The 23,630-nt window shown below is 40.1% G+C and overlaps 1 long non-coding RNA gene across 1 annotated transcript in view; it reads right to left on the reverse strand.

Moving 5' to 3' along the window:
* Positions 1-22,217, reverse strand: part of LOC309630295 — a 29,089-nt gene extending 6,872 nt beyond the window's left edge. Inside the window, exons 1-2 of the long non-coding RNA XR_014245580.1 lie at positions 17,993-22,217; positions 314-17,633 (exon numbers count right to left, since the gene is read on the reverse strand). This is a non-coding gene — a long non-coding RNA (uncharacterized lncRNA). The remainder of the gene's footprint in view (positions 1-313; positions 17,634-17,992) is intronic.
* Between the last annotated feature and the right edge of the window lie 1,413 nt (positions 22,218-23,630).

The following is a 23,630-nucleotide window of genomic DNA, read 5'->3' on the forward strand; positions in this document are numbered from 1 at the left end:
TCTTTTTTTTTTTTTTTTTTATTTAATTAATTAATTTATTTATGGCTGTGTTGGGTCTTCGTTTCTGTGCGAGGGCTTTTCTCTCTAGTTGCGGCAAGTGGGGGCCACTCCTCATCACGGTGCGCGGGCCTCTCACTATCGCGGCCTCTCTTGTTGCAGAGCACAGCCTCCAGACGCGCAGGCTCAGTAGGTGTGGCTCACGGGCCTAGCCGCTCCGTGGCATGTGGGATCTTCCCAGACCAGGGCTCGAACCCGTGTCCCCTGCATTGGCAGGCAGATTCTCAACCACTGCGCCACCAGGGAAGCCCCTGGCCTCCTCTTTAATTCATTTTCTACACTGAGGCCAGAGTAGTTTTTAATGGCAATATTCCATCGTGTTGTGCTCAATTTGACAGCATATATACTGAAATTGGAACAATACAGAGAAGACTAGCATGGCCCCTGTGCAAGAATGACAGATTTCTAAAGCATTCTTTATTTTTTTTTCTTTGTTGTTGGGCACACAATCTATAAAGGTGTAATTTGCATGACAATGACAGCACAAATGAAGGGAGAGAGAAGATAAAGCCATGTAAGAGCAAAGTTTTTGTATACAATTGTAATTAAATTGGTATTAATCTGAACTAGATTCTTATAAATTAAGTTATTGTAATCCTTATAGCAACTTCTAAGGAAATAACTCAAAAAACATAGTAAGAGAATCAATAAGGGGAATAAAATAGAAAATACCCTTTTAACACAAAAGTAGTCAGCAATAGAGGATGGAAGCCCCCCAAAACACATAAGGCATATGGAAAACAAGTAGAAAATAGCAAATATAACATGACTTTATCAGTAATTTCATTAAATGAGAAGGGATTGAATTGAAATGCAGAGATTAGCAGAATGGATTAAAAATACAAAATCCAACTATATGCTGCCTATAAGAGGCACACTTTAGATTCAGAGACACAAAGAAGTTGAAGTACGGGAAATAACATACTAGGTGAACAATAACTGAAAGACCTAGAATGGCTATACAAATATCAGACAAAGTAGACTTTAGGACAGAAATTATTACTACAGACTAAAAAGAACATTTGATAATAACAGAGTTAATCCATCAAGAAGATAAAACAATTATAAACATATTTACACCTGACAACCCCAAACTCAGGAATCAAAAACTAACAGAATTGAAGGGGAAAATGGGCAATTCAGTAATAACAGCTGGAGATTTCTACATCTCACTTTCAATAATGGGTAGAACACCTAGACAGAAAATCATCAAGCAGATAGAAGACTTGAACAGCATTATAATTATATTAACAGAGACCTATAGAACACTTCATTCAACAGCTACAGAATACACATTCTTCTCAAGTACACACGTGGAACATTTACCAGGATAGACTATATGTTAGGCCATAAAACAAATATAAATAAATTTTAAAAGATTGAAATCAGGGCTTCCCTGGTGGCGCAGTGGTTGAGAATCTGCCTGCCAATGCAGGGGACACGGGTTCGAGCCCTGGTCTGGGAAGATCCCACATGCCGCGGAGCAGCTGGGCCCGTGAGCCACAACTATTGAGCCTGAGCGTCTGGAGCCTCTGCTCCGCAACAAGAGAGGCCGCGATAGTGAGAGGCCTGCGCACCGCGATGAAGAGTGGCCCCCACTCGCCACAACTGGAGAAAGCCCTCACACAGAAACGAAGACCCGACACAGCCAAAAATAAACATAATAAATAAATAATAAATAAAAAATTAAAAAAAAAAAAAAAGATTGAAATCATATGAAGTATGTGCTCTCCAACCACAGTGGAATGAAATTAAGAATTAATAACAAGGAAGTTTGGCACATTCACAAATACATGGAAATTAAACCCAATCATAAATAATCAGAGGGTCAAAAAGGAAATAACAAAGGAAACTAGAAAATACTTTGAGATGAATGAAAATGAAAACACAACATACCAAATATTATGGGATGCAATGAAAATAGTGCCTAGAGGGAAATTTATAGCTGTATTTGCCTATATTTTAAAAGAAGAAAGACTGCAAATCAATAACCTAACACTCCACCTTAAGGAATGTGAAAAACAAGAGCAAACTAAATCTAAAGCAAGCAGGAAGAAGAAAATAATATAGGTTGCAGTGAAAATAAGTGAGGTAAAGAATAGAAAAACAATAAAGTCAACAAAACCAGAAGTTGGTTCATTGAAATGATCACAAAATTGACAAATCTTTAGCTGGCCTAATTAAGCAAAAAAAGAGACTAAGAAAAGACTAAAATTACTAAAATCAGCAATAAAAGAAGGGATATTACTACCAACCTCACATACACAGAAAGATTATAAGGTGTTATGGACTGAATGTTTGTATTCCTCAAAATTCATATATTGAAGTCCTAACACCCAGTGTGATGGTGTTTGGAGATAGGGCCTTTGGGAAGTAATTAGGGATAGACTAAATCATGAGGGTGGGGCTCTCATGATGAGACTAGTGGCTTTAGAAGAAGAGAAAGCTCTCTCTCCCTCCCTCCCTCCCTCCTTTCTTCCTTCCCTCCCTCCCTCCTTCCCTCCCTTCTACTCCTCCCCCACTCCCACCCCTGGTGCATGCAAGGAAAGGCCATGTGAGGACATAGTGAAAATGTGGTTGTCTGTCAACTTGGAAGAGAGCTTTCACCAGGAACCAGATCAAATTGGCTGGCACCTTGGTCTTGGACTTCCCAACCTCCAGAACTGTGAAAAATATATTTCTACTGTTTAAGCTACCCAGTCTATGTTATTTTTTATGGCAGCCTGAGATGACTAAGACAGCAAAGAAGATAATCTAGATGAAATGGATAAATTCCTAGAAACAGAAACTACCAAAGTTGATTAACGAAGAAATAGAAAAATCTGAAAAGATATATAACAAATAAATAGCTTAAGTTCGTAATCAAAAAAGTTCCAGCAAAGAAAAGCCCAGGACTGTATGGCCTCACTGGTGAATTCTACCAAACATTTAAAGAAGAATTAACACCAATTCTTCATAAACTTTTACAGATAATAAGAGGGAACAGTTTCTAATTCATTTTTTGAGGACAGTGTGTCCTGGTATCAAAGCAAGACAAAGACATCACAAGAAAAGAAAACTACAGACCAATATCCTTATAAATATAGAAACAGAACTCCTCAACCAAATACATACAAACTAAATCCAGCAAAACATATAAAAGAATTTTATAACATTGCCAAGTGGGATTTATACTTGGTGCAACATATGAAAATCAGCTTAATATACCAAATTAATAGGATAAAGGGAAAAAACCCACATGATCATGTCAATAGATGCAGAAAAAGCATTTGACAAAATCCAACAGCCTTTCATGATAAAAAACAAACTAACAAACCAACCAACCAACAACCACTCAACAAAACCCCACAGCTAACATAATACTTAATGATGAAAGATGAGAAGTTTCCCCCCTAAGATCAGGTACAAGACAAGCACACTCCAATCTGATATTACTTTATAATTTTAAAGTTATATGTGTGATAGTTAAAAGTACTTTTTGAATGGTATGATCCAGTTTTTATTCTTTTTTTCTTTTCTTTCTTTCTTAATTTATTTATTTTTGGCTGTGTTGGGTCTTCGTTTCTGTGTGAGGGCTTTCTCCAGTTGCGGCAAGCGGGGGCCACTCTTCACCGCGGTGCATGGGCCTCTCACTATCGCGGCCTCTCTTGTTGCGGAGCACAGGCTCCAGATGCGCAGGCTCAGTAGTTGTGGCTCACGGGCCCAGTTGCTCCATGGCATGTGGGATCTTCCCAGACCAGGGCTCGATCCCGTGTCCCCTGCATTGGCAGGCAGATTCTCAACCACTGCGCCACCAGGGAAGCCCTCAGTTTTTATTCTTTAAATAAGTACATATGATGCACAGAAATGAGTTTGGAAGTCTGTACACCAAGAGGCTGGCAGTGGTAATCTTGGGACGGTGGCAATGGTGGTGATCTTTACATATGTTTTGTTTGTCTGTTTTTGGTTCTGTTTTTATAACAACATGATTGAGATGTAACTCACATACCACATATTCTACCTATGTAAGTGTACAGTTCAGTGGTTTTTAGTGTACTTATGCAGTCATCACCTCTGTCCAATTCCAGAACATTTTCATTACTCCAAAAAGAAACCTTATACCCATTGGCAGTCACTCCCCACTTCCCCCTCACCCAACCCCTGACAACAACTCATCTAATTTCTGTTTGTATGGATTTGCCTATTCTGGACATATACCATATAAATAATATCATACATTATGTGAGTTTTGTGTCTGACCTCTTTCATGTAGCATAGTGTTTTCAACGTCCATCCATGTTGTGGCATGTATCAGCACATTTCTTTTTTATGGCTGAATAATATTTCATTGTATAGACATACAAGATTTTATTAGACTCCATACATCGGGCTCTACTATTAGACTCCATACATTGGGCAGGCCTTAAGCTTTATCATCTGTCCCCAATCCCTACTTCCTGTGAAACCATTAAAAATGAAATATCAATATCACCAGAATTTGAAACATGTGCCTATGGCAGAAGCCATCCCTGGTGTTTCCTCACCTCCTAGGAGTTCAATGTTCACTTCAATTTTTGTCTTAGAATCTTTGCTTTCTTGGCAGCTCAGTGATGTGTTTGAACGTTTTTGTTTGTTTGTTTCTTCATTTGTTTTTTACGTGTTCTATGGCAGTATTATTGCTTTCAGTGGGAGGATCACAGTTTCCCTTGCAGCCAGTAAGTTCTGGCCAATAAGATAGAAGAGGAAGTCTGCTGACAGTGATCCTTCCTTCTTCCTTCTGCTTTGAATACAGATGTAAGACCCAGAGATGCTGCCATGATTTTTAATTCATGAAGTGATAAAATAACAAATTTGCGAAGAATGGCAAAATGGAAGGAAAATAGGAACCATAAACAATAACAACATCATGAGCTGTGGCACCAACCCTGGATGTATTACTCTAAACGTCTTAGTTAAAAAAATGTTATAAACCCTAATTTGTCTAAACTACAATTAGTTAGTTGGGTTTTCTGTTACTTGCCATCAAAAGTTAGTCATTTTTAGAGATACAATACTTATACATTCATTCATCCATCCAATCAATAAGCATGTATTAAACACATACTGAGTGCCAGGCACTGCATATAGCAGAATTTGTCAATACATATTATATTATTATTTGAGAGCATTTTAAACATTTGTGGGAAGGTTTCTATAGTGTTACAATAACTGGGGGCTACTACCATTTAATGGGTTGATACTTGGAATACAATATTTCTTAAAATACATGGGACAGGCTCATGCAGTGAGAATTGTCCCATATCCTGCGTACTTTTCGACACCCACAAAGACATACATTTAGGTAAAAATGGAGTTTTTAATTATCTGAACTTAGAACCTAACTCCATTTTACAAACAAATACCAAATATTTTCTGCACATGCTTAATAGATCCAAACTTTCTAGGAATATTTTGTTAGAAATTTACCACAAGTTATTCAACCTTACGAGTAGCAATGCTGCATATGGTTTTTGAGTTTCCATTATAACACACCTGTATCAGTCTGCATTTATAGCATTCTCATTTATACTGATTCTACATATAGGTACAAGCATCTGACTGTGTTATTATGTCTACCAGTCACACCTAGACATTTTCAGATTGAAATACATATTATTTTATTATAAACAACTTTGCATTTATTACTCCTTTATATTACAATTAGGCATTGTGTTTCTTTTTTGAAATTATGTTTATATGTAAGTTATATTAATTTAATTATTAATTTAATCTAGTAATTTAATCTCAGAATTGTAAGCAGGTCTTATAATATATCTATCATCAAAAGGGGAGTTGGGCTTTGAGAGAGTTAAGAATTACTCATTTTAATGGTAATTCCATATCTTTAAGTAATTGTTAAGTAGCATTTAGTATTTCTTAGTAAGATGACAAGAAAATGTCTAAAGACAAAACTCCTGGTTGTTTGGAAAACTTGACGCTCAGCAAGGATTTCCTGCTTGTAGATTTTAAGTATGTGAGTTTATACCCTATGGCTGTTTGACTCAGATCACAGAAGTTCCTGCCCCTCTACCAACTGCCCCCATTCCTGGTACCTGCTGGAGATGGTGTGAAATCATCTTTCCAAGAATTTGGCTTTACTTCTCTTGAAGTGGGGCATCTTTCCTTTGAAGGGGGAACACAAGGACGACCTACTGACTTAGAGACAGAATGATAGGAGAAGTGTGACTTGGCTAAGGTCATGTAGAAAGTAGTGAGTGTTAAGAGCTAGGATGCAAATCCAAATTTTCATACTCCTGAGGCTAAATAAATTTTAATCCACTAGTATATGTTTCATATGTTGGGAAAAAAATGTTGGGGGGGGGGATAGAGAAGAAGATAAGAATATCTATGTATGTTCAGGAAGAGCTCTCTCCTCTTTGAGCTTAATAACTTTAAAAAGGTGGCTGTCACTTCCATATGAACACCTCCTGTTGACCCTTTTCTTTTTCTAAGTAAGTGAGGAGAGTGAAAAAAAAGGAAAATCTCTAGGTCACAGAAATATTAATTGACAAGGTGGGGATCAAGCTCCCTGACATTCTAGGCAGACTTCTGTAATACAGTAAGGGGAGTTGATATTCACCTCTTATCACGGCTTTAAAATGCTGTCATTAACCAATTACACCCAGTCCCCCGTTCCTTCATCACCAGCCCCCACTAGTTCACCCTCATCTCTCTTACTGGGTACATGAAGGTTTCTTCCCTCTTTTACTGGAATCTTTCCACTTGGCTCTACCAGACACATTTTGTTTAAGAGAATTAGCAAAATCAGATGAGAAATTTCAAACACAGTGTGACACTTGGACTAGCCTAAGTCTTGGGCAAGTGTCTAAAACTCCCCAGACTCCAGTTCATCATAGTTTCATATCTGTGCTTATTTGTGCTTTATAAATACCCACTAGAAGATTATAATATCCCAGGTATTAGTGGAGCCCATAAAGCTATTTTAGGTGAAGGATAAAGGGAAATGAGATGGATCTGGTTCTACTGGGAATCTAACAGGGTTTTGGCATTGTGGACTCTTTCCTCTTTTGCCTCTGAAAATAGTCCAGAACTAAAGTACAAAAACTCGTGAAGGGTATAGGGGTGAAATACAAGGCAGAAAAGTATAGAATGGAAAAGAAGAAGAATATATATATTGGACCTCCCTGGTGGTCCCGTGGTTAAGACTCCAAGTTTCCACTGCAAGGGGCACCAGTTCGATCCCTGGTCAGGGTACTAAGATCCTGCATGCTGGGCATGGTGTAGCCAAAAAAAAAAAGAATATATATTTTTTACATTTTGTAATTAAGAATGTAAAGGGGAGTGCTCAAATAGTATTGCTATGAAACTATACTGACACTTTAGCAAATGGGATCATTTTGGCTGTAAATGACAGAAAACTCAACAAATGGTGACTTAACCATTAGGACTATTCCTCCTCAATTGACAGCAATCTGGAGGTAGGTGATCCCCAGTTGTTCTGAAAGCTCATGCTGTAGTCAGGGGTCCAGGCTTTCCCAATCTTTCTTCTGGGCCATCCTCAGCATGTTGACGAAGTCCCCCATTGTGGTCATATAGAGACTGCTGGAACACCAAGCACAAAATCTCATATAACAGGTTTGACCAGTACCTAAACAGGAAGGAAATAGGAGTGAGCAAAAGGAGACTTTCTTTTCATGCCTTTCTCTTATCTGAGAGGATAGTCTTTTCCTAAAGTTCTCAACAGAGCAGAACTTAGTGACATGCCCTTAGACCAATCAGAGAGAGAGAAATGGGATTGCCATAATGGCTTAAACCAATCATAATTCTTTTTTTTTAAATTGAAGTATAGTTAACTTACAATGTTGTGTTAGTTGCTGGTGTACAGCAAAGTGATTCAGATATATATATATATATTTTATTTTTCATATTCTTTTCCATTATGGTTTATTATAGGATATTGAATATAGTTCCCTGTGCTATACAGTAGGACCTTGTTTATCTATTTTATATATAATAGTTTGTATCTGTTAATCCCAAACTCCTAATTTATCCCTCCCCCCACCCTGCCCCTTTGGTAACCATAAGTTTGTTTTCTATGTCTGTGAGTCTGTTTCTGTTTTGTAAATAAGTTCATTTGTATCATAGTTTAGATTCCATGTATAAGTGGTATCATATGATATTTGTCTTCCTCTTTCAGACTTCATTTAGTATGATAATCTCTAGGTCCATCCATGTTGCTACAAATGGCATTATTTCATTCTTTTTTATGGTTGAGTAATATCCCATTGTATATATACACCACATCTTCTTTATCTATTCGTCTGCTGATGGACATTTAGGTTGTTTCCATGTCTTAGCTATTGTGAACAGTGCTGCTATGAACGTGGGGGTGCATGTGTCTTTCTGAATTAGAATTTTCTCAGGATATGTGCCCAGGAGTGGGATTGCTGGATCATATGGTAGCTCTATTTTTAGTTTTTTAAGGAACCTCCATACCATTGTCCATAGTAGCTGCACTGATTTACATTCCCACGAACAATGTAGGAGGTTTCCTATTTCTCCACACCCTCTCCAGCATTTATTACCTGTAGACTTTTTAATGGTGGCCATTCTGACCTCTGGGTGATGATACATCATTGTAGTTTTGATTTGCATTTCTCTATTAATTAACAACGTTGAGCATCTTGTCATGTGCCTATTGGCCATCTGTATGTCTTCTTTGGAGAAATGTCTATTTAGGTCTTCTGCCCATTTTTTGATTGGGTTATTTGGTTTTTTTGTTATTGAGTTGTATAAGCTGTCTGTATGTTTCAGAAATTAAGCCCTTGTCAGTTGCATCATTTGCAAATATTTTCTCCCAGTATGTAGGTTGTCTTTTCGTTTCGTTTATGGTTTCTTTTGCTGTGCAAAAGCTTATAAGTTTGATTAGGTCCCATTTGTTTATTTTTGCTTTTATTTCTATTGCCTTGGGAGACTAATCTAAGAAAATGTTGCTATGATTTACGTCAGAGAATGTTTTGCCTATGTTCTCTTCTAGGAGTTTTATGGTGTCATGTCTCATATTTAAGTCCTTAAGCCATTTTAGGTTTATTTTGTGTCAGGTGTGAGGGAGTGTTCTAACTTCACTGATTTACATGCAGCTGTCCAAGTTTACCAACACCACTTGCTGAAGAGACTGTCTTTTCTCCTTTGTATATTCTTGCTTCCTTTGTCAAAGATTAATTGACCATAGGTGTGTGGGTTTATTTCTGGGTTCTCTATTCTGTTCCTTTGATCCATATATCTGTTTTTGTGCCAGTACCACACTGTTTTGATTACTGTAGCTTTGTAGTATTGTCTGAAGTCTGAGAGGGTTCTGCCTCCAGCTTTGTTCTTTTTCCTCAGGATCGCTTTGGCAATTCTGGGTCTTTTATGGTTTCATATAAATTTGGGGATTATTTGTTCTAGTTCTGTGAAAAATGTCATGGGTAATTTGATAGGGATTGCTTTAAATCTCTAGATAAACCAATCATAATTCTTGTCCTGGGATTAGACATATTACTGCAAAAGAGAAGGTAGAAGAGCCAATGGGTAGGCAAACATCAGAGTCTGTCACATAATTAAACACACACACGTGCGTACATATACACATACAAGTGTACACGTGCACAGACTTACAATAAAGGTATACTAATACTTATTTTATATATTAGCCTCAATCTCAATGTTCTTTTTAAAAAATCTTAATATACTTCATAGATTTTTGTTTCTATCTTAGTACATATAGAGTCATCTCTTTTTAAAACTATTGCAGAGTATTCCATAGTATGAATATGCCATTACTTATGTAGTTATTCTCTAAATGGTGGACATTTGTGTTACCATTTCCTTTTTAAACCTCCCTCCCCTGGTCCTGATTCCAGGATAAGCTGGGTAATTTAAAGATGTTTCATACCAACTCTGATTCTTTTATTTGATTCAGTTCAATTCATATGTATTCAAAATACATTAAATGAGTAACTACTCTGTTCCAGGTACTGGACTTAACATGAGGAGTACAAAGATTAGTAATATAAATCCCTGACATTAAATAGCTGCAGTCTAGGAGGGAAGACATATCCCTAAATAACTAAGTACTAAGATAGAGGTACATGATATTATGGGCATTTAGTCCAAACTGGGAATTTGCATCTCAGCTGAGTCTTGAAGGTGAGTCCATATCTGTCAAATCAAGAAAAGTGAACAGGAATTCTAGACAGAAAACACAATGTGTTCAAAGATGTGAGACTTGAAAGAGCATAGCATACAGTTATGTTAAACTGTAGTGGTGAGAGCCTGCCTTGCAGGTTGGACCCTAGTCATGCCAACTTCACTGAAACTCTAGTAATACCTGTCTTACAAAACAGTTCCCAAAGGTACATAATATAAGGCAGGCTATCACCATTATTCTTTCACATTGTACTGCAGGTACTAGCTAGCTCTAAAAAGAACAACAATAACAAAAAGATAAGAGATAAAGGATTTCCAAGAAGAAAAAAAAAAAATCTGTCATTTTTGTAGATGATGTGATCATCTACTTAAAACACACATACACACGCACATACTCACAACACAGAATCAGCAAACTATCAGAACTAATAAGGAATTTTAACAAGGTTGACAGAAACATGACTGTACTAAAAATCGATTCCCTTTACTCTCAGTAACTAAATTAAAAATATTTTTAAAATAATTCCATTCCTTTTTGCAACAAAAAGAAATTATCTTAAAAGAAATCAAGATATTTTGTTAAAATTAACCAGTTGACCAAGAATACACAAGACATCCATTGAAGAAATTTTAAAATCTTAATAAAGGGCATAGATATGACTTTAATACATGAAAAGACTTCATGCTCTCAAACTTTATATTTTAAAGATGCAGTGTCTCCCCCAATTAACCAACAAATTTAATGCAGTTCATCAAAACTCCAGTTAGATTTTGTGAGAAAATTTATACTCTTAAGCTTATATGGAAAAGTAATGTCCTCAGATACCTATATTGCCTTTGTAAAAATAGAATAAAACTTTATAATTTTAAAACAATAATAATAAAGAACAGGATGATATTTACATGAGTGAGGAATGGAAAAGAAATGCAGAAACTCTGCTAGTGGTATAGAATAATGATTTATCATAGTGTTAGACTCCATGCAATTATGGGAGCTGGTAGAAGACTCTATACAGCTGTTGCGTCTGCATCTGGTGTTGAGCCTGAAGTCTTTACCGGTCAGATCAACCAGTATTTGAAAAGGAAAGCTAGATGTGGATGAGAGCAGACAAACTGGAACCGGTGAGGACACACTGAGACCCACAGGACAAAGGAGAACCAACATCTGTCTCTCATCACCTTCAATCTCAATGCTGTGAGTGATCAGCAGAAGAAGGTAGCACATTTCACCATGGAGTTGACCATGCACTTGGGGCAGAACTTGGAGAAGATGTGACAGGAGCTGGAGGAGCTGATGTCTGGGTTGATTTAACAAGGTGAGCTAGCAGATGAGTGACAGCATGTGCAAGATGTCACTGTCCCATTGACCTTCAGAGCATTAAAAAGAAAGAAAAAAAAAGAAAAGCTGCCCTTTCATTTTTTACTTTTCAAATATCACACAAAATGTCTCTCGTGGCCAACACTAAGTCAGAACCATACAGAAAAAAGAATTATAGGAAATGTACTTCAGGCGTAGCTAATGTGACACAGTACAGAGCCACCGCCACAGTAATGGTGGTTTCGTTCAAGAACAAACAGAGACAAAAAGGAGCAGAAGTGAGTGCCAGGGACATATTGATGTGGGAACTCAGTAGACACTAAAGAACAACTGGCAATAGGCACACAAATAAAACTGGATCTTTACATGACACAACAAAAAGGATGGAGTCCAGATAGATTTAAGAATAAATATGAAAGGTATAACTATAAATTAATAGAGTAAAACATAAGAGAGCATCTTTGTGGCTTAGGTATGAGGACGGATTGCTTATACAAAACTTCAGAAGCACAAATCATAAAGCAAAAAAAGGAAATGATTTTGATTATATTTAATTTGAGGCTTTCTATTGAACAAAGAATACCTTGGACAAGTTAGTACATAGATGACCAAGTAGGAAGTCTAAAGATTATAAGAAATTAATATCTAGTATATCTAGTAGATAAAGATCAACTACAAATCAAAATGAAAATACAGCAAGCTCAGGGGAAAATGGGACAATGGATATCATTATAGCATGGGTTTCCCCCAAAATAGAGTCTGAGGGGAAGGTTTATGTGCTACTATATTATTAAGGAGTTCAATCCCACAGAACAAGAATGAGGGAGGGGCAAGTAAAGAAAAAGAGGGAGAGAAAGAGAGGCTATTTACTTACACATATGTGGAGTCATAGTTTTCTATTTTATTCAATGGATTAGAGTCCTTTATGTGCATAAATTATTCTCATGCTCAGATTTTTTCCTAATTTAGCCAGTGAACATCCCTTCAAGCTGGTTTCTGTGTCCCTGTTTTTTTTTTTTTTTTGGTCTGCTCTTTATTTTTTATTTTTTTATACAGTTTTGAAAGGTTACTTTCCATTTACAGTTACTACAAAATATTGATTACATTCCCCATGTTGTACAACACATCCTTGAGGGGCTTCCCTGGTGGCACAGTGGTTAAGAATCCACCTGCCAATGCATGGGACATGGGTTCGAGCCCTGGCCTGGGAAGATCCCACATGCCACGGAGCAACTAAGCCCATGCACCACAACTATTGAGCCACAACTCAACTAAGCCCGCGCGCTCTAGAGCCCGTGAGCCACAACTACTGAGCCTGCGTGCCACAACTACTGAAGCCTGCGTGCCATAGAGCCCATGCTCCGCAACAAGAGAAGCCACCACAATGAGAAGCCCGCACACCACAACAAAGAGTAGCCCACGCTCGCCGCAACCAGAGAAAGCCCGCGCACGGCAACGTAGACCCAACGCAGCCAAAAATAAAAATAAAAAATAAATTTAAAAAAAAAAAAAAAGGACATCCTTGAGCCTATCTTACAGCCAATAGTTTGTACCTCCCAATCCCCCACCCCCATCTTGCCCCTCCCACCCTTCTCCACTGGTAAGCACTGGTTTGTTTTCTATATCTGTGAGTCTGCTTCTTTTTTGTTATATTCACTAGTCTGTTGTATTTTTTAGATTCCACATATAAGTGATACCGTACAGTATTTGTCTTTTTCTGTCTGACTTATTTCACTTAGTATAATGCCCTCCAAGTCCATCCATGATGCTGCCAATGGCAAAATTTCATTCTTTTTTATATATAAAAAAGATTTATTTACTTATTTATTTTATATCCATTTAACTGTATAAGGACACTTAGGTTTCTTCCATGTCTTGACTCTTGTAAATAGCACTGCTATGAACATTGGGGTGCATGTATCTTTTCAAATTAGTGTTTTTGTTTTTTTGTGGATATATACCCAGGAGTGGAATTGCTGGGTCATATGGTAGTTCTATTTTTAGCTTATTGAGAAACCTCCTTTTGATATGTCTTTATCATTCTTTGAGCATAGTTGGAAGATAATCTTCCATGGGTCTTTCATATTTCTGTACATCTTGTGAGCAGAAACTCTAACTGTGCTTTTGTTGTGGATCATCTTTTCAAGGATGTTTATATAGCAAAGACCTTGGAAGGTAGGTAGAGTAACTTCCTCCAGAGCAGAGGTCAGCTTGCTTACCATCTAGTGTTATCAAAATAACGTCTCCTTCCAGCACAAAGGTCAGTCAGGTTGCATACTGCCTGTTATAAAAGTTCAGGTTCCCTAAACTCAGGGTTCCTCAGCTGTGACACAGACTCACTGCCTCCTGTGTCAGGCCCTACAGGGGTTGGGAGGTCAGGAGCACTGGCACAAGTATGAAGTTCATGCTGCTTGCTGTTAGGTATAAAGAACTTTCTGTGAGCATTGATGAAACCATGGCAGGCTAACTTGTTAGTTTGCAAGTAGGGTCAACTCTCTGACCCTTCACAGTTCTTAACAAACACATGCTTTCTAGAACAAGATGTTTTATGATCATCCTGTACTTTTCCTGCCCCAGCCCTGGAATCAGCCACTGCTTCAATGAATCCTAGTTCTTTTTGAGTGGAAAATGGTATTTAAAAGCCACATGTTGGGGGCTTCCCTGGTGGCGCAGTGGTTGAGAATCCGCCTGCCAATGCAGGGGACATGGGTTCGAGCCCTGGTCTGGGAAGATCCCACATGCCACAGAGCAACTAGGCCCGTGAGCCACAATTACTGAGCCTGCGCGTCTGGAGCCTGTGCTCCGCAACAGGAGAGGCCGCGATGGTGAGAGGCCCACGCACCGCGGTGAAGAGTGGCCCCCACTTGCCACAACTAGAGAAAGCCCTCGCACAGAAACAAAGACCCAACACAGCCATAAATAAATAAATAAATAAATAAAATAAACCCAAAAGTTAAAAAAAAAAAAAGCCACATGTGAGTGCTAAATGTGCTCCTTGCTATTTGTATGCCACTGTTCCCAGTCCCTTTCAGTGGACACACAGAGATGCATCTATTTTTTATTTCTATCTCTGTCTAAATCTATTAAAAACCAAGAGTTCACACCAACGCCTCCAATAACCCAAGATCAAGAGTTTATTCTAATTTTGTCTTTTTCTGTGTTTATACTTCCCTTCTCCAGGAAGGGAAAAACTGGCTTCCACTACCTTTGAAATATTTACTTGCTTGATTAATTTTCCTGTATAGTAAATCTCCCAACTCTGCTGTCATTCTTTCTTCCACATATACGGTTTCCTCACCCTGATTAGCTCTTATTCTCCATTCCACACTGGATGGATACCCTCCTCACATTTTCAGAGCAGGGGGTTAAGGGTGGTATTATAGATATTATAGGTTGAGTTCTCTAGAAGCACACCTTGAGATAGAGTTTAATGTGAATCAGCTATTAGAAATCAACACTCTTGGAAAGAAGGGGAAGGAAGTAGGATTGGCAGAGGAAGAAGCTGAACTACAATGTAATTCTGGCAAAATCTTAATAGCCTCACTGGGTGCTCTGGAATATAGACAATCACAGTTGTCCCACAGTAACCCCAAATGGCTAGGCTTTTGTACCACCACGTGACAAATCATTGGATGTAGGCTACCCTGAACAGGATGTGTTCCTGAGCAAGGCAATTGTCTGCAGCTGGGATTAACTCTGAAGGAGCTGAGGGATCCTTGTAGCTCATGTCCATATCCATTACAGTCCATGCTATGTGCCACTCAGGTACATTTCTTCAGGTATATACATATAGATTTGGAGAGCTGTTCTTCCAGGATTCTGATGTACCTCTCTTCCCAAAAGAAACTTAGAAGGGAAAAGTCAGTGGGACAAATTACAGCCCCTACCACTAGAGCTGGTCTTAGGACCATAACTGATACTTATCATCTTTCTCCTCTAATATCCATTCTAGATTACTTCTACCTCAGCACAACTTCTGCTGGTTGTGGTGACTTATCTGATGGAGTTACCCAGAACCTCATATCTGAGGGGTATGAGCCCTGGACACGATGCTTTCCTGAGGCCAGGGTTGCTGACGTGTCCCTTTATCATTACAGTTGCGCAAAGGGATAGAATGAAGCACTCAAGAATATTATCTGGATGTCATACATACTTATCACTGCCCCCGTAGTGTAAGAGCAGCTCTGCTGCCTCCTGATAATCAGGGTCCAGGGTCCTGGCAGGGTCCCTGCCAAGATGGTAACTCCTCTCCTTGTCTGCCAGTCCCTGGACACAAGGACCCTGAAGTGCCTAGGTGGTGGTGGTAGTCTATATTTCAATGGGACACTTGCTGGATCCCCCAGGAAAAGTGTGCCTCCTTTGGAAACCAGAAACTCTAACCCTACAGAGTCTAGAATTGTGGGGACAGAAAGGACAAAGTCCTCAGTGGGTCCTTGGGTGAGATGATAATTGGAATCATTCCTGCTTCCATCCCTTGATTCCTAGACCTATGTATTAATCTTACTTAGGGATACAGTGTTATATAAATTTTTTGATTCAATCTTCTGGAAGATGGATGGCTTTTCCTGTGAAGGGTTGCCTCTAAGCTAGCATTTTAACTGTGTCCTCAGCAGGTCCTTTCAGTGCTCCATCAGGCAGGTAGCTTCTGAGCGGTATGGTGTGTGATATGACCAGTGGATCCAGTAGTCATAGACCCACTCCCATACCTCCTTTGCAGTCAAGTGGGGTCCCCTCTCTGACACAATGTTATACAGGATTTTTCCCCAGAGAAAAAATATCCTAAAAGTTCTTGGATGGTTATGGTGGCTGAAGACTTGTAGGCAGGAAAAGCAAACCCATTCCCAGAATATGTGTTTATTCTTGTTTGAAGAAGCCTCTGGCCTTTCCAGGATAGAAGAGACTCAATGTAGTTATCTTGACACCAGTGGCCGTCTTGAGGAAGAGCTTTATATCAGGTACTCAGCCTTGGTGTCTGCTGCTGGCACGTTGTGCATTTGACGGCAGCTGCAATTAAACCAGCCTTGCTAAGTGGGAGCCCATGCTGTTGGACCCATTCACAGCGTTCCTCTCTCCTTATCATGGCCACGATATTCATGTATCCACTGAGCTAGCACTGAAGTAGCTGGTAACAGGCCTGGTGGAATAATCTTGTCTATTCAGCTATTTAGACCCTCCTCCATAGTTGATGCTCTCTCTGATGCTCTCTCGTGGGCTTTAACATACAATATAAAGATTTTCACACGTTGTTCCCACTCTCATATGTTCATCCGCCTCTTTGTTCCATTCTTTCAATCTTAGTCTTTCATGGGCACCTGCCCATGAGTCTGAATATAGTGTAATCTCAGGCCACCTCTTTCACATAAAGTGGATAAACAGGTGCATTACCCAAAACTCTGCCCATTAGCAGAATTTTCCCTCACTACTGTCTTTCAAAGCCACTTCAGAATGAGGCTGCAGTGCAGCTGCTCCCATTTTTAAGCACCCACATACTAAGCTGTTCTATTTGTAAACCAAGCTTGGAGTTTTTGCTCTCCCATCAGCAGGTGATAAGGGATTCCCGATATGATCAGAGTGAGGTGAGGGAGAGGTGCTGGTGCACAGTGGTGAAGGCCATGGGAGTCTGGGCTACATGCTTATGCAGCTTGTTTTTGCTCTCTAGTCCTTCTCATGCTTGGGACTCATGCTCATCTTCCAACAAACTGCTACAGGGCTCAAGTGGTTTGACTTATGGACCCTTAAGCGAACCTGGCTATGACTTGAGGGCTCTAGGTCAACCCAGCTCTTAATGGGCAGTTCTGGAGGCATAGCCATTTGGTGTCTCATGATCGGGCATTCCCTCTGCATCAATGCCCAATAGCATGCAGAAGCTGGGATTTTTTTTAAAGTATATAATTCTCCTCGTGCCAGAATCTCAGGAGTCTGCACTGTTATTTTCCCACTGGGGCTTGCCATAAGCCCTGCTGCCACATTGCATCTTTTCCTGCCATTGATATAGCTAATACTACAGGACCTGCAGGGTTTTGTGGCCCAAGCAGAAGGGCTGCTTGCCCTGGTGCTTGGATTTGCTGCAGAACTCTTTTTTTTTTTTTTCCTGTTAATCAACCTAATTAACATTAATTATTCTAATTTTTTATAGTAATCTTTTTTATTTATTTATTTATGGCTGTGTTGGGTCTTCTTTTCTGTGCGAGGGCTTTCTCTAGTTGCGGCAAGCGGGGGCCACTCTTCATTGCGGTGTGCGGGCCTCTTCACTATCGTGGCCTCTCTTGTTGCGGAGCACAGGCTCCAGACGCGCAGGCTCAGTAGTTGTGGCTCACGGGCCTAGTTGCTCCGCGGCATGTGGGATCTTCCCAGACCACGGCTCGAACCCGTGTCCCCTGCATTGGCAGGCAGATTCTCAACCACTGCGCCACCAGGGAAGCCCTCGCAGAACTCCTTTTTGACTAGGACCTACTCAAAGCTGGCAGCGTTTCTTGTCACCTGGTATGTGGGCTGGAGAATTATTCTCTGGTGTGGAATATGCTCTCCCTAGAACTGAGATCAACCTATCAGGCATAGGAGTTCCTTCTTTGTATGGGAGGTACAATATGTAATGATTTGTCTTTAACTTTGGAAGGTATGCCCTGGCACACCCGTGACTACAAGACTACAAAATTTTACTCATGCATCAGGGATACGATTCTTTACAGGGTTTATCTCACATGGAGCATGTATGTCTTACTAAGTCCTCCAGTGTGCTGACCATGTCTTATTCTTTAGCCCCACTTAGCATAACATCATTGATGTAACGGATCAACGTGAAGTTCTATAGGATGTCCAGTTGGTCCAGATCTCTTTGGACTATATTCTTATAGAAAGCAGAGAATTAACATAGCTTTGGGAATAAAGTGTAAATCTGTATTATTATCCACTCTATGTAAATGCAGACTATTCCTGATGCTATTTTTTGATCAAAATGTAAAAGAATGCATTTGCCAAGCCAGTGGCCACGTAATATATACCTGAAACCATGTTAATCTGCTCTAGTAAAGATATTAATCATATTTAGTACTGTGACTGCAATTAGGGGAATAATTTGTTTAAATTTATAGTTAACTATCATTTTCCAAGATGCATCTGGTTTCTTCTGGGAGCCAGATTGGCAAATTCAATGGATATATGATAGAGTCCACCATCCTGCATTTTTTTTTATATCCTTAAAGATAGCACTAATTTTTGCTATCCCCCTACCCTGGGGTTGTGATGTTGGTTTGGGTCCTTGGATGGGAGTGGGGGGATGATTGAGTATTTTCAGAGGCTTCTACTTGGACTTCCCTACTCTGAGAGTTCTTACCCCCAAAAGGCAAAGAACCCAAAGTTGGAGCTCTACCAACTACTACATAGGTCAATCCCAAATACACATTTGGGGATCATGAAAATGACTGCTGGGTGGATCAGCAGATCCTGTAGGGTCACTGTAAGCAGGACCTTGGTCAAGGCTCCATAAGCCTCCATTCTAACAGGGAGACTGTGATGATACTTGGGCCTCTGAATATCAATATCAGTTTAGTCCTTTGTTTCCCACAGTCTCCAGAATGATTGGGATGCCTAACTATAAGTGACTACTCAGTCAATGGGTTTTGTACCTAAAAAGTAACTCAGGTCCAGGAGCTGAGCAGGCGATCATAACATTTAATTGTCCTCAGTCTAGTGGGCATCCTTCTTTTATTTATTCTGACAGTACCAGCTGCATTGTACCCTTGTTGGGTGCCCATCTATTTTGCCCCAAGGAATACTGTCTTCTCTTAACCATCTGCATTACCCTCTGCATGTCAGCCCCCATTGGCTACCCTGTGACTCTGCCACTTATTAAGAAAATTATATCCACGTTGCTTTTGGCAGTTAAGTGCCACTACCTACTCTCTATTGTTTTGGAGTCCTAATGTCCCCATTGCTATCATTGAGCCTAATTCTGTAATGGCCTCTTCTGCTGTTAACCCTGTCTTATAAACTTCTGAATGAGGCTGGTACTCCTCTCACCAGTGCATTACCTATGGCCTTGGCAATGATGAATACGATAGTCCTTCCCATGGTACATATCATCCGGTGTCTCTTCCAGCCTTACGGAGATACCTACTTCACATGCCCATTTCCCTTAACCTTTTAATCCCTTTCTCCACTGTCTACTATAGTAATTATGGCATTTCAGCTTCATTTAGCGTGAGCCATCATTTTTTCCATGCTTCTAAGACCCGTATTAATGGTGAGTTCACACCATCTCCTCAGGTCCTTGACAGGGTGCTAAATCTTATATTTAGAGAGAGTGCCCACAAATCAATAAACTCTCCCCTATCCAATGTATTGTTCCAGCTGCTTGGTGGAGCAGCCTCGGAATCCAGTCCCAGCTCCTACAGATACATTCTAGGTAGGTCTTGCAACTCCTTTGGGTAGAGTCCCTTTCCTTCCTTATCAGTCCCAGCATGTCTCCAGCTATGTTATGTTGGAACTTAATCCTACTTATAGGCCTAGTGGCCAGGAAGGGAAATGGGGGCAGATCATAAGGAAGGTCTATCATGCCTTCCTTCCTGGTTTTCAAACAAAGAATGAGTGCTAGCTCTTAATGGAGAGAGGTGGTCACTTCTGTAGGCCAGGAGGATTCAGAGAGGTCTGGGGTTCAAAATCTTAAATAACATTTACCCACACGTCCCCAGCTCGAGTGTAGTTTTCTTTTTTTCCTAATCATGGCCCTGATCTTAGCATAACAGAGTTGCTTTGATTGAGCATTTAACCTTTTCCCATAATTGTTATCAATTTAAAACAAAAAGCCTCTGTGTCTATACATGTACAAGTGGACACACAGGCATGTACATGCCAATGGACTTTGCGAGCATTTAAAGAAATTTCTGGAGGAAAATATCAAACTTTTAATAGTGGTTAAACATATGGAAGGGAGTAAAATGGGAAGATGTGGAGAGAGGAACTTGAACTATTTACTATATATTCTTTCGTGTTGTCTGAATTTTTTACAGGCATTTGTATGAGAAAAATTTAAGTGATCATTGCCTTTGGGGGAGAGAACTGAAAGAAGACTTTAGCAATGTTCCTGAATTCCCCCCCAGAGATTTGACTTCACTTGACCCCATCCCAAGGGGAGGGAAGGTATGGGTAAAGGCCACTGTGCAGTGAACCGGTCTCCTGCTCCTGGAGAAGGTTATTATCTGTGATCAGCCACACTCTCATTCCTCCTTCAGAAGGGGCCTAAGGGCTTTCAAGTGGCAACTCAGATCCAGGGGCACAGAAACTGCATCAGAAGTAGATCAACCTGGGTGCCTGTTACAGAAGGGTGATTCAGCTGGGGGTGGTCTGTGAGTGATACCACAGGAGCGGTTGAATCTGTGCATTAACAACTCTTCTCAGCTTTTTGGCAAGTTAGCAGGATAGAAAAGGGCCAAAAAAATCTATATAAATAGAATGAAGTTTCTGTTTCTTATAACTTTTGGTTAGACAGATTTTCAATACATTTGACAAATGTATTTAGGGTGGTGTATTAGTTTCCTGCAGCTGCTGTAACAAATTATCACAAACTTGGTGGCTTCTCACAACAGAAATTTATTCTCTCACAGTTCTGCAGGCCAGACATCAAAAGTTAGTTTCACTAAGCAGAAATCAAGGCATTGGTAGGGCCAAGCTCCCTCTGGAGGCTCTAGGGGAGAATCCTTTCCTTGACTCTTCCGGTTTCAGGTGGCTGTCAATATTTCTCGGTTTGTGGCTGCATCACGCTGATCCCCCTCTGTCTTTACATTGCCTTCTCCTCTGTGTGTGGGTGTAATCTCTCTCTGCCTTTCTCTTATGAGGACACGTGAGGCATTTGGGGCCCACCCAGATGATAATAATTAGGGCCCACCCAGGATAATCTCATCTCAAGATCCTTCACTTAATCACATCTGCAAAACCCTGGTTTCCTTACAAGTTAACATTTACAGGTTTCAAGGATTAGGACCTAGCATCTATGGGGGTCATTATTCAGCCTACTACAGACAGACTGATTTAAAATACATAATACACGTGAAATCAACTTTGGGGACTCTAGCTTTTTGAAGAGCAATCTACTTCTAGAGCCTCAGACTGAGAAAATGTGAGTTTCATGTATCTGCCAGTCAGAAGGGGTTAAGACATCATGGATAGAGAAAGTAATCAGTGGTTTCAAACTTGAGCTCTAAACACCCCCTCCCCACCCCTGACGTATTGAATCAGAATCTCTCCATCTGATTCTCACCCTCACTAAAGACATAACAGTAGACACTAGTGTATAGGCTCCAGTTCACAGTCAAACTGTGTCTCACATGGGCAACTCCATATAGCTGACTTCTGGATAATTACAGAGATTAATTTGTTTACCATGTAGGATCCACCAAATAAGAAGTCAAGTTGAAGTAAAAAATGTAGCTAACATTTATTAAGCATTTATTATATCCCTAGTACTGAGCAAATTACCTCACGTGTATCTTGTTTAATTCTCAAAGCTGACTTGGGAGGTAGATTGATTTTGCTAAGGCTCCTGGGTTGTATCCTAGGTAAACCAAGAAAAAAGATTTATCGGAAGGCCTGTGGACTGGCTCACAACCAGAAGAGCTGCACAAGTAGGGTTCGGAAAGACAGAAGTGACAACAGCTCTGAGGAACTCAGTCCCAGCCCGTAGTGCTTTCCTCAGTCTATGCTGCTGTCGTCAGATAACTATCTAAGCTGCCTTCCACTTCTGTGCGTTTTCACTTGCAATTTGAATTCCAAGCAGAGTTAATCTGACCTTGCTGGGACAAAGGCACTGTCATTGGCCCCTGTCTGGGACAAAGCCCACCTTACCAGAAGAGCTGGTTCAGTTATGAAAGAAGAGTTAAGAGGAAGAATGGAACAGACCAAAGTGATAATTGCTTCATAAATAATGTTACCTTCATTTTACAGATGGGGAAAAACCATGCCTCAGAGACTTTAAATTTAGTAGCAAGTTGTAAAGCCGTAATCTGAACCCAATTCTGCCCAATCCGGAGTCTCGTTTCTTAACCACTATTCTCATCCCTAAATCTGCCACAGCCCAGGAATCAAAACAGATTCTGAGGCAGTTTCCATGTGACGTTACCTGGAAGATTTGTGGTACTTTTGTGAATGTTGAGACCCAGGAAAGTATTTGTACAGTGAGATCTCTCTCTGTTCATTCATTTGGTGAGTATTTTGTGAGCACATATTGATGGCTAAGCATTGGGAATGCAGTGTTGAACAAGGTGGGCACATTTCATAGCTTAAGTCTGGATGCAGAAAGCAAAAACTCAACTCAAACAAAATTAATTATTTATTGACTCGGGAATGGGCAATCTAAGGGAGAAACAGGCTTCAGCAAAGCTAGATGCAGTGCCATCGGGGTGTCTCTCTCCCTCTCCATGTGAAGGCAAAGATAGCCACCAGCATCACCAGGTCTGCACCATCCCAACAGCCAGCAAAAGCAAGGGAAAAAAACCTCTTTTCTCCCAGCATTTATGGCAGTTCTGAAAAAAAATCTGACTGGCCCCTCGTGGATCATGTGCTGAACAACAGCTTAGATTCCAATCACTCTGACCAGGTAAATGGTGGACACATTCTGACCTGCTCTTCTGACTCCTGTGTCCATTTCCACGGTGGAATTTGTGGGACCACAAGATTGACAGACTCACCAGGATCACGCAGAGTAGGATAAAAGCACTCCTCCCAAATAAAAGAGAGGTGTCTTTCTAGAAAAGGGGGGGAAGGGATGGCAGGCAGAAAAAATATCACATTGTGTACAAACCATGATTCCCTGCTCTCGTGACCTAGAAATTCTACCTTCTCAAAGCCTTTTCTGTCTATGCCCGTCATAATCGTAGGCACTGGAAGTACAAGCTGATCTTCCCTCTGCAGGGGAAAGTAAAAAAGTATATGAAACCCTTTCTGCAGATCAGCTAGTTAAAAAGACTGAAAAACAAATCTATACCAGTGCATTCAAAGTGGAATCTACCAGCCAGTGGCAACACCATCACCTGAGAGCTTGTTTGAAATGCAGATCCTTCGTCCCTACCTCACCTCATCAATCGGAATTACTTCT

Source organism: Balaenoptera borealis, assembly GCF_965194805.1.
Source record: "Balaenoptera borealis genome assembly, chromosome: 6".
NCBI lineage: Eukaryota > Metazoa > Chordata > Mammalia > Artiodactyla > Balaenopteridae > Balaenoptera > Balaenoptera borealis.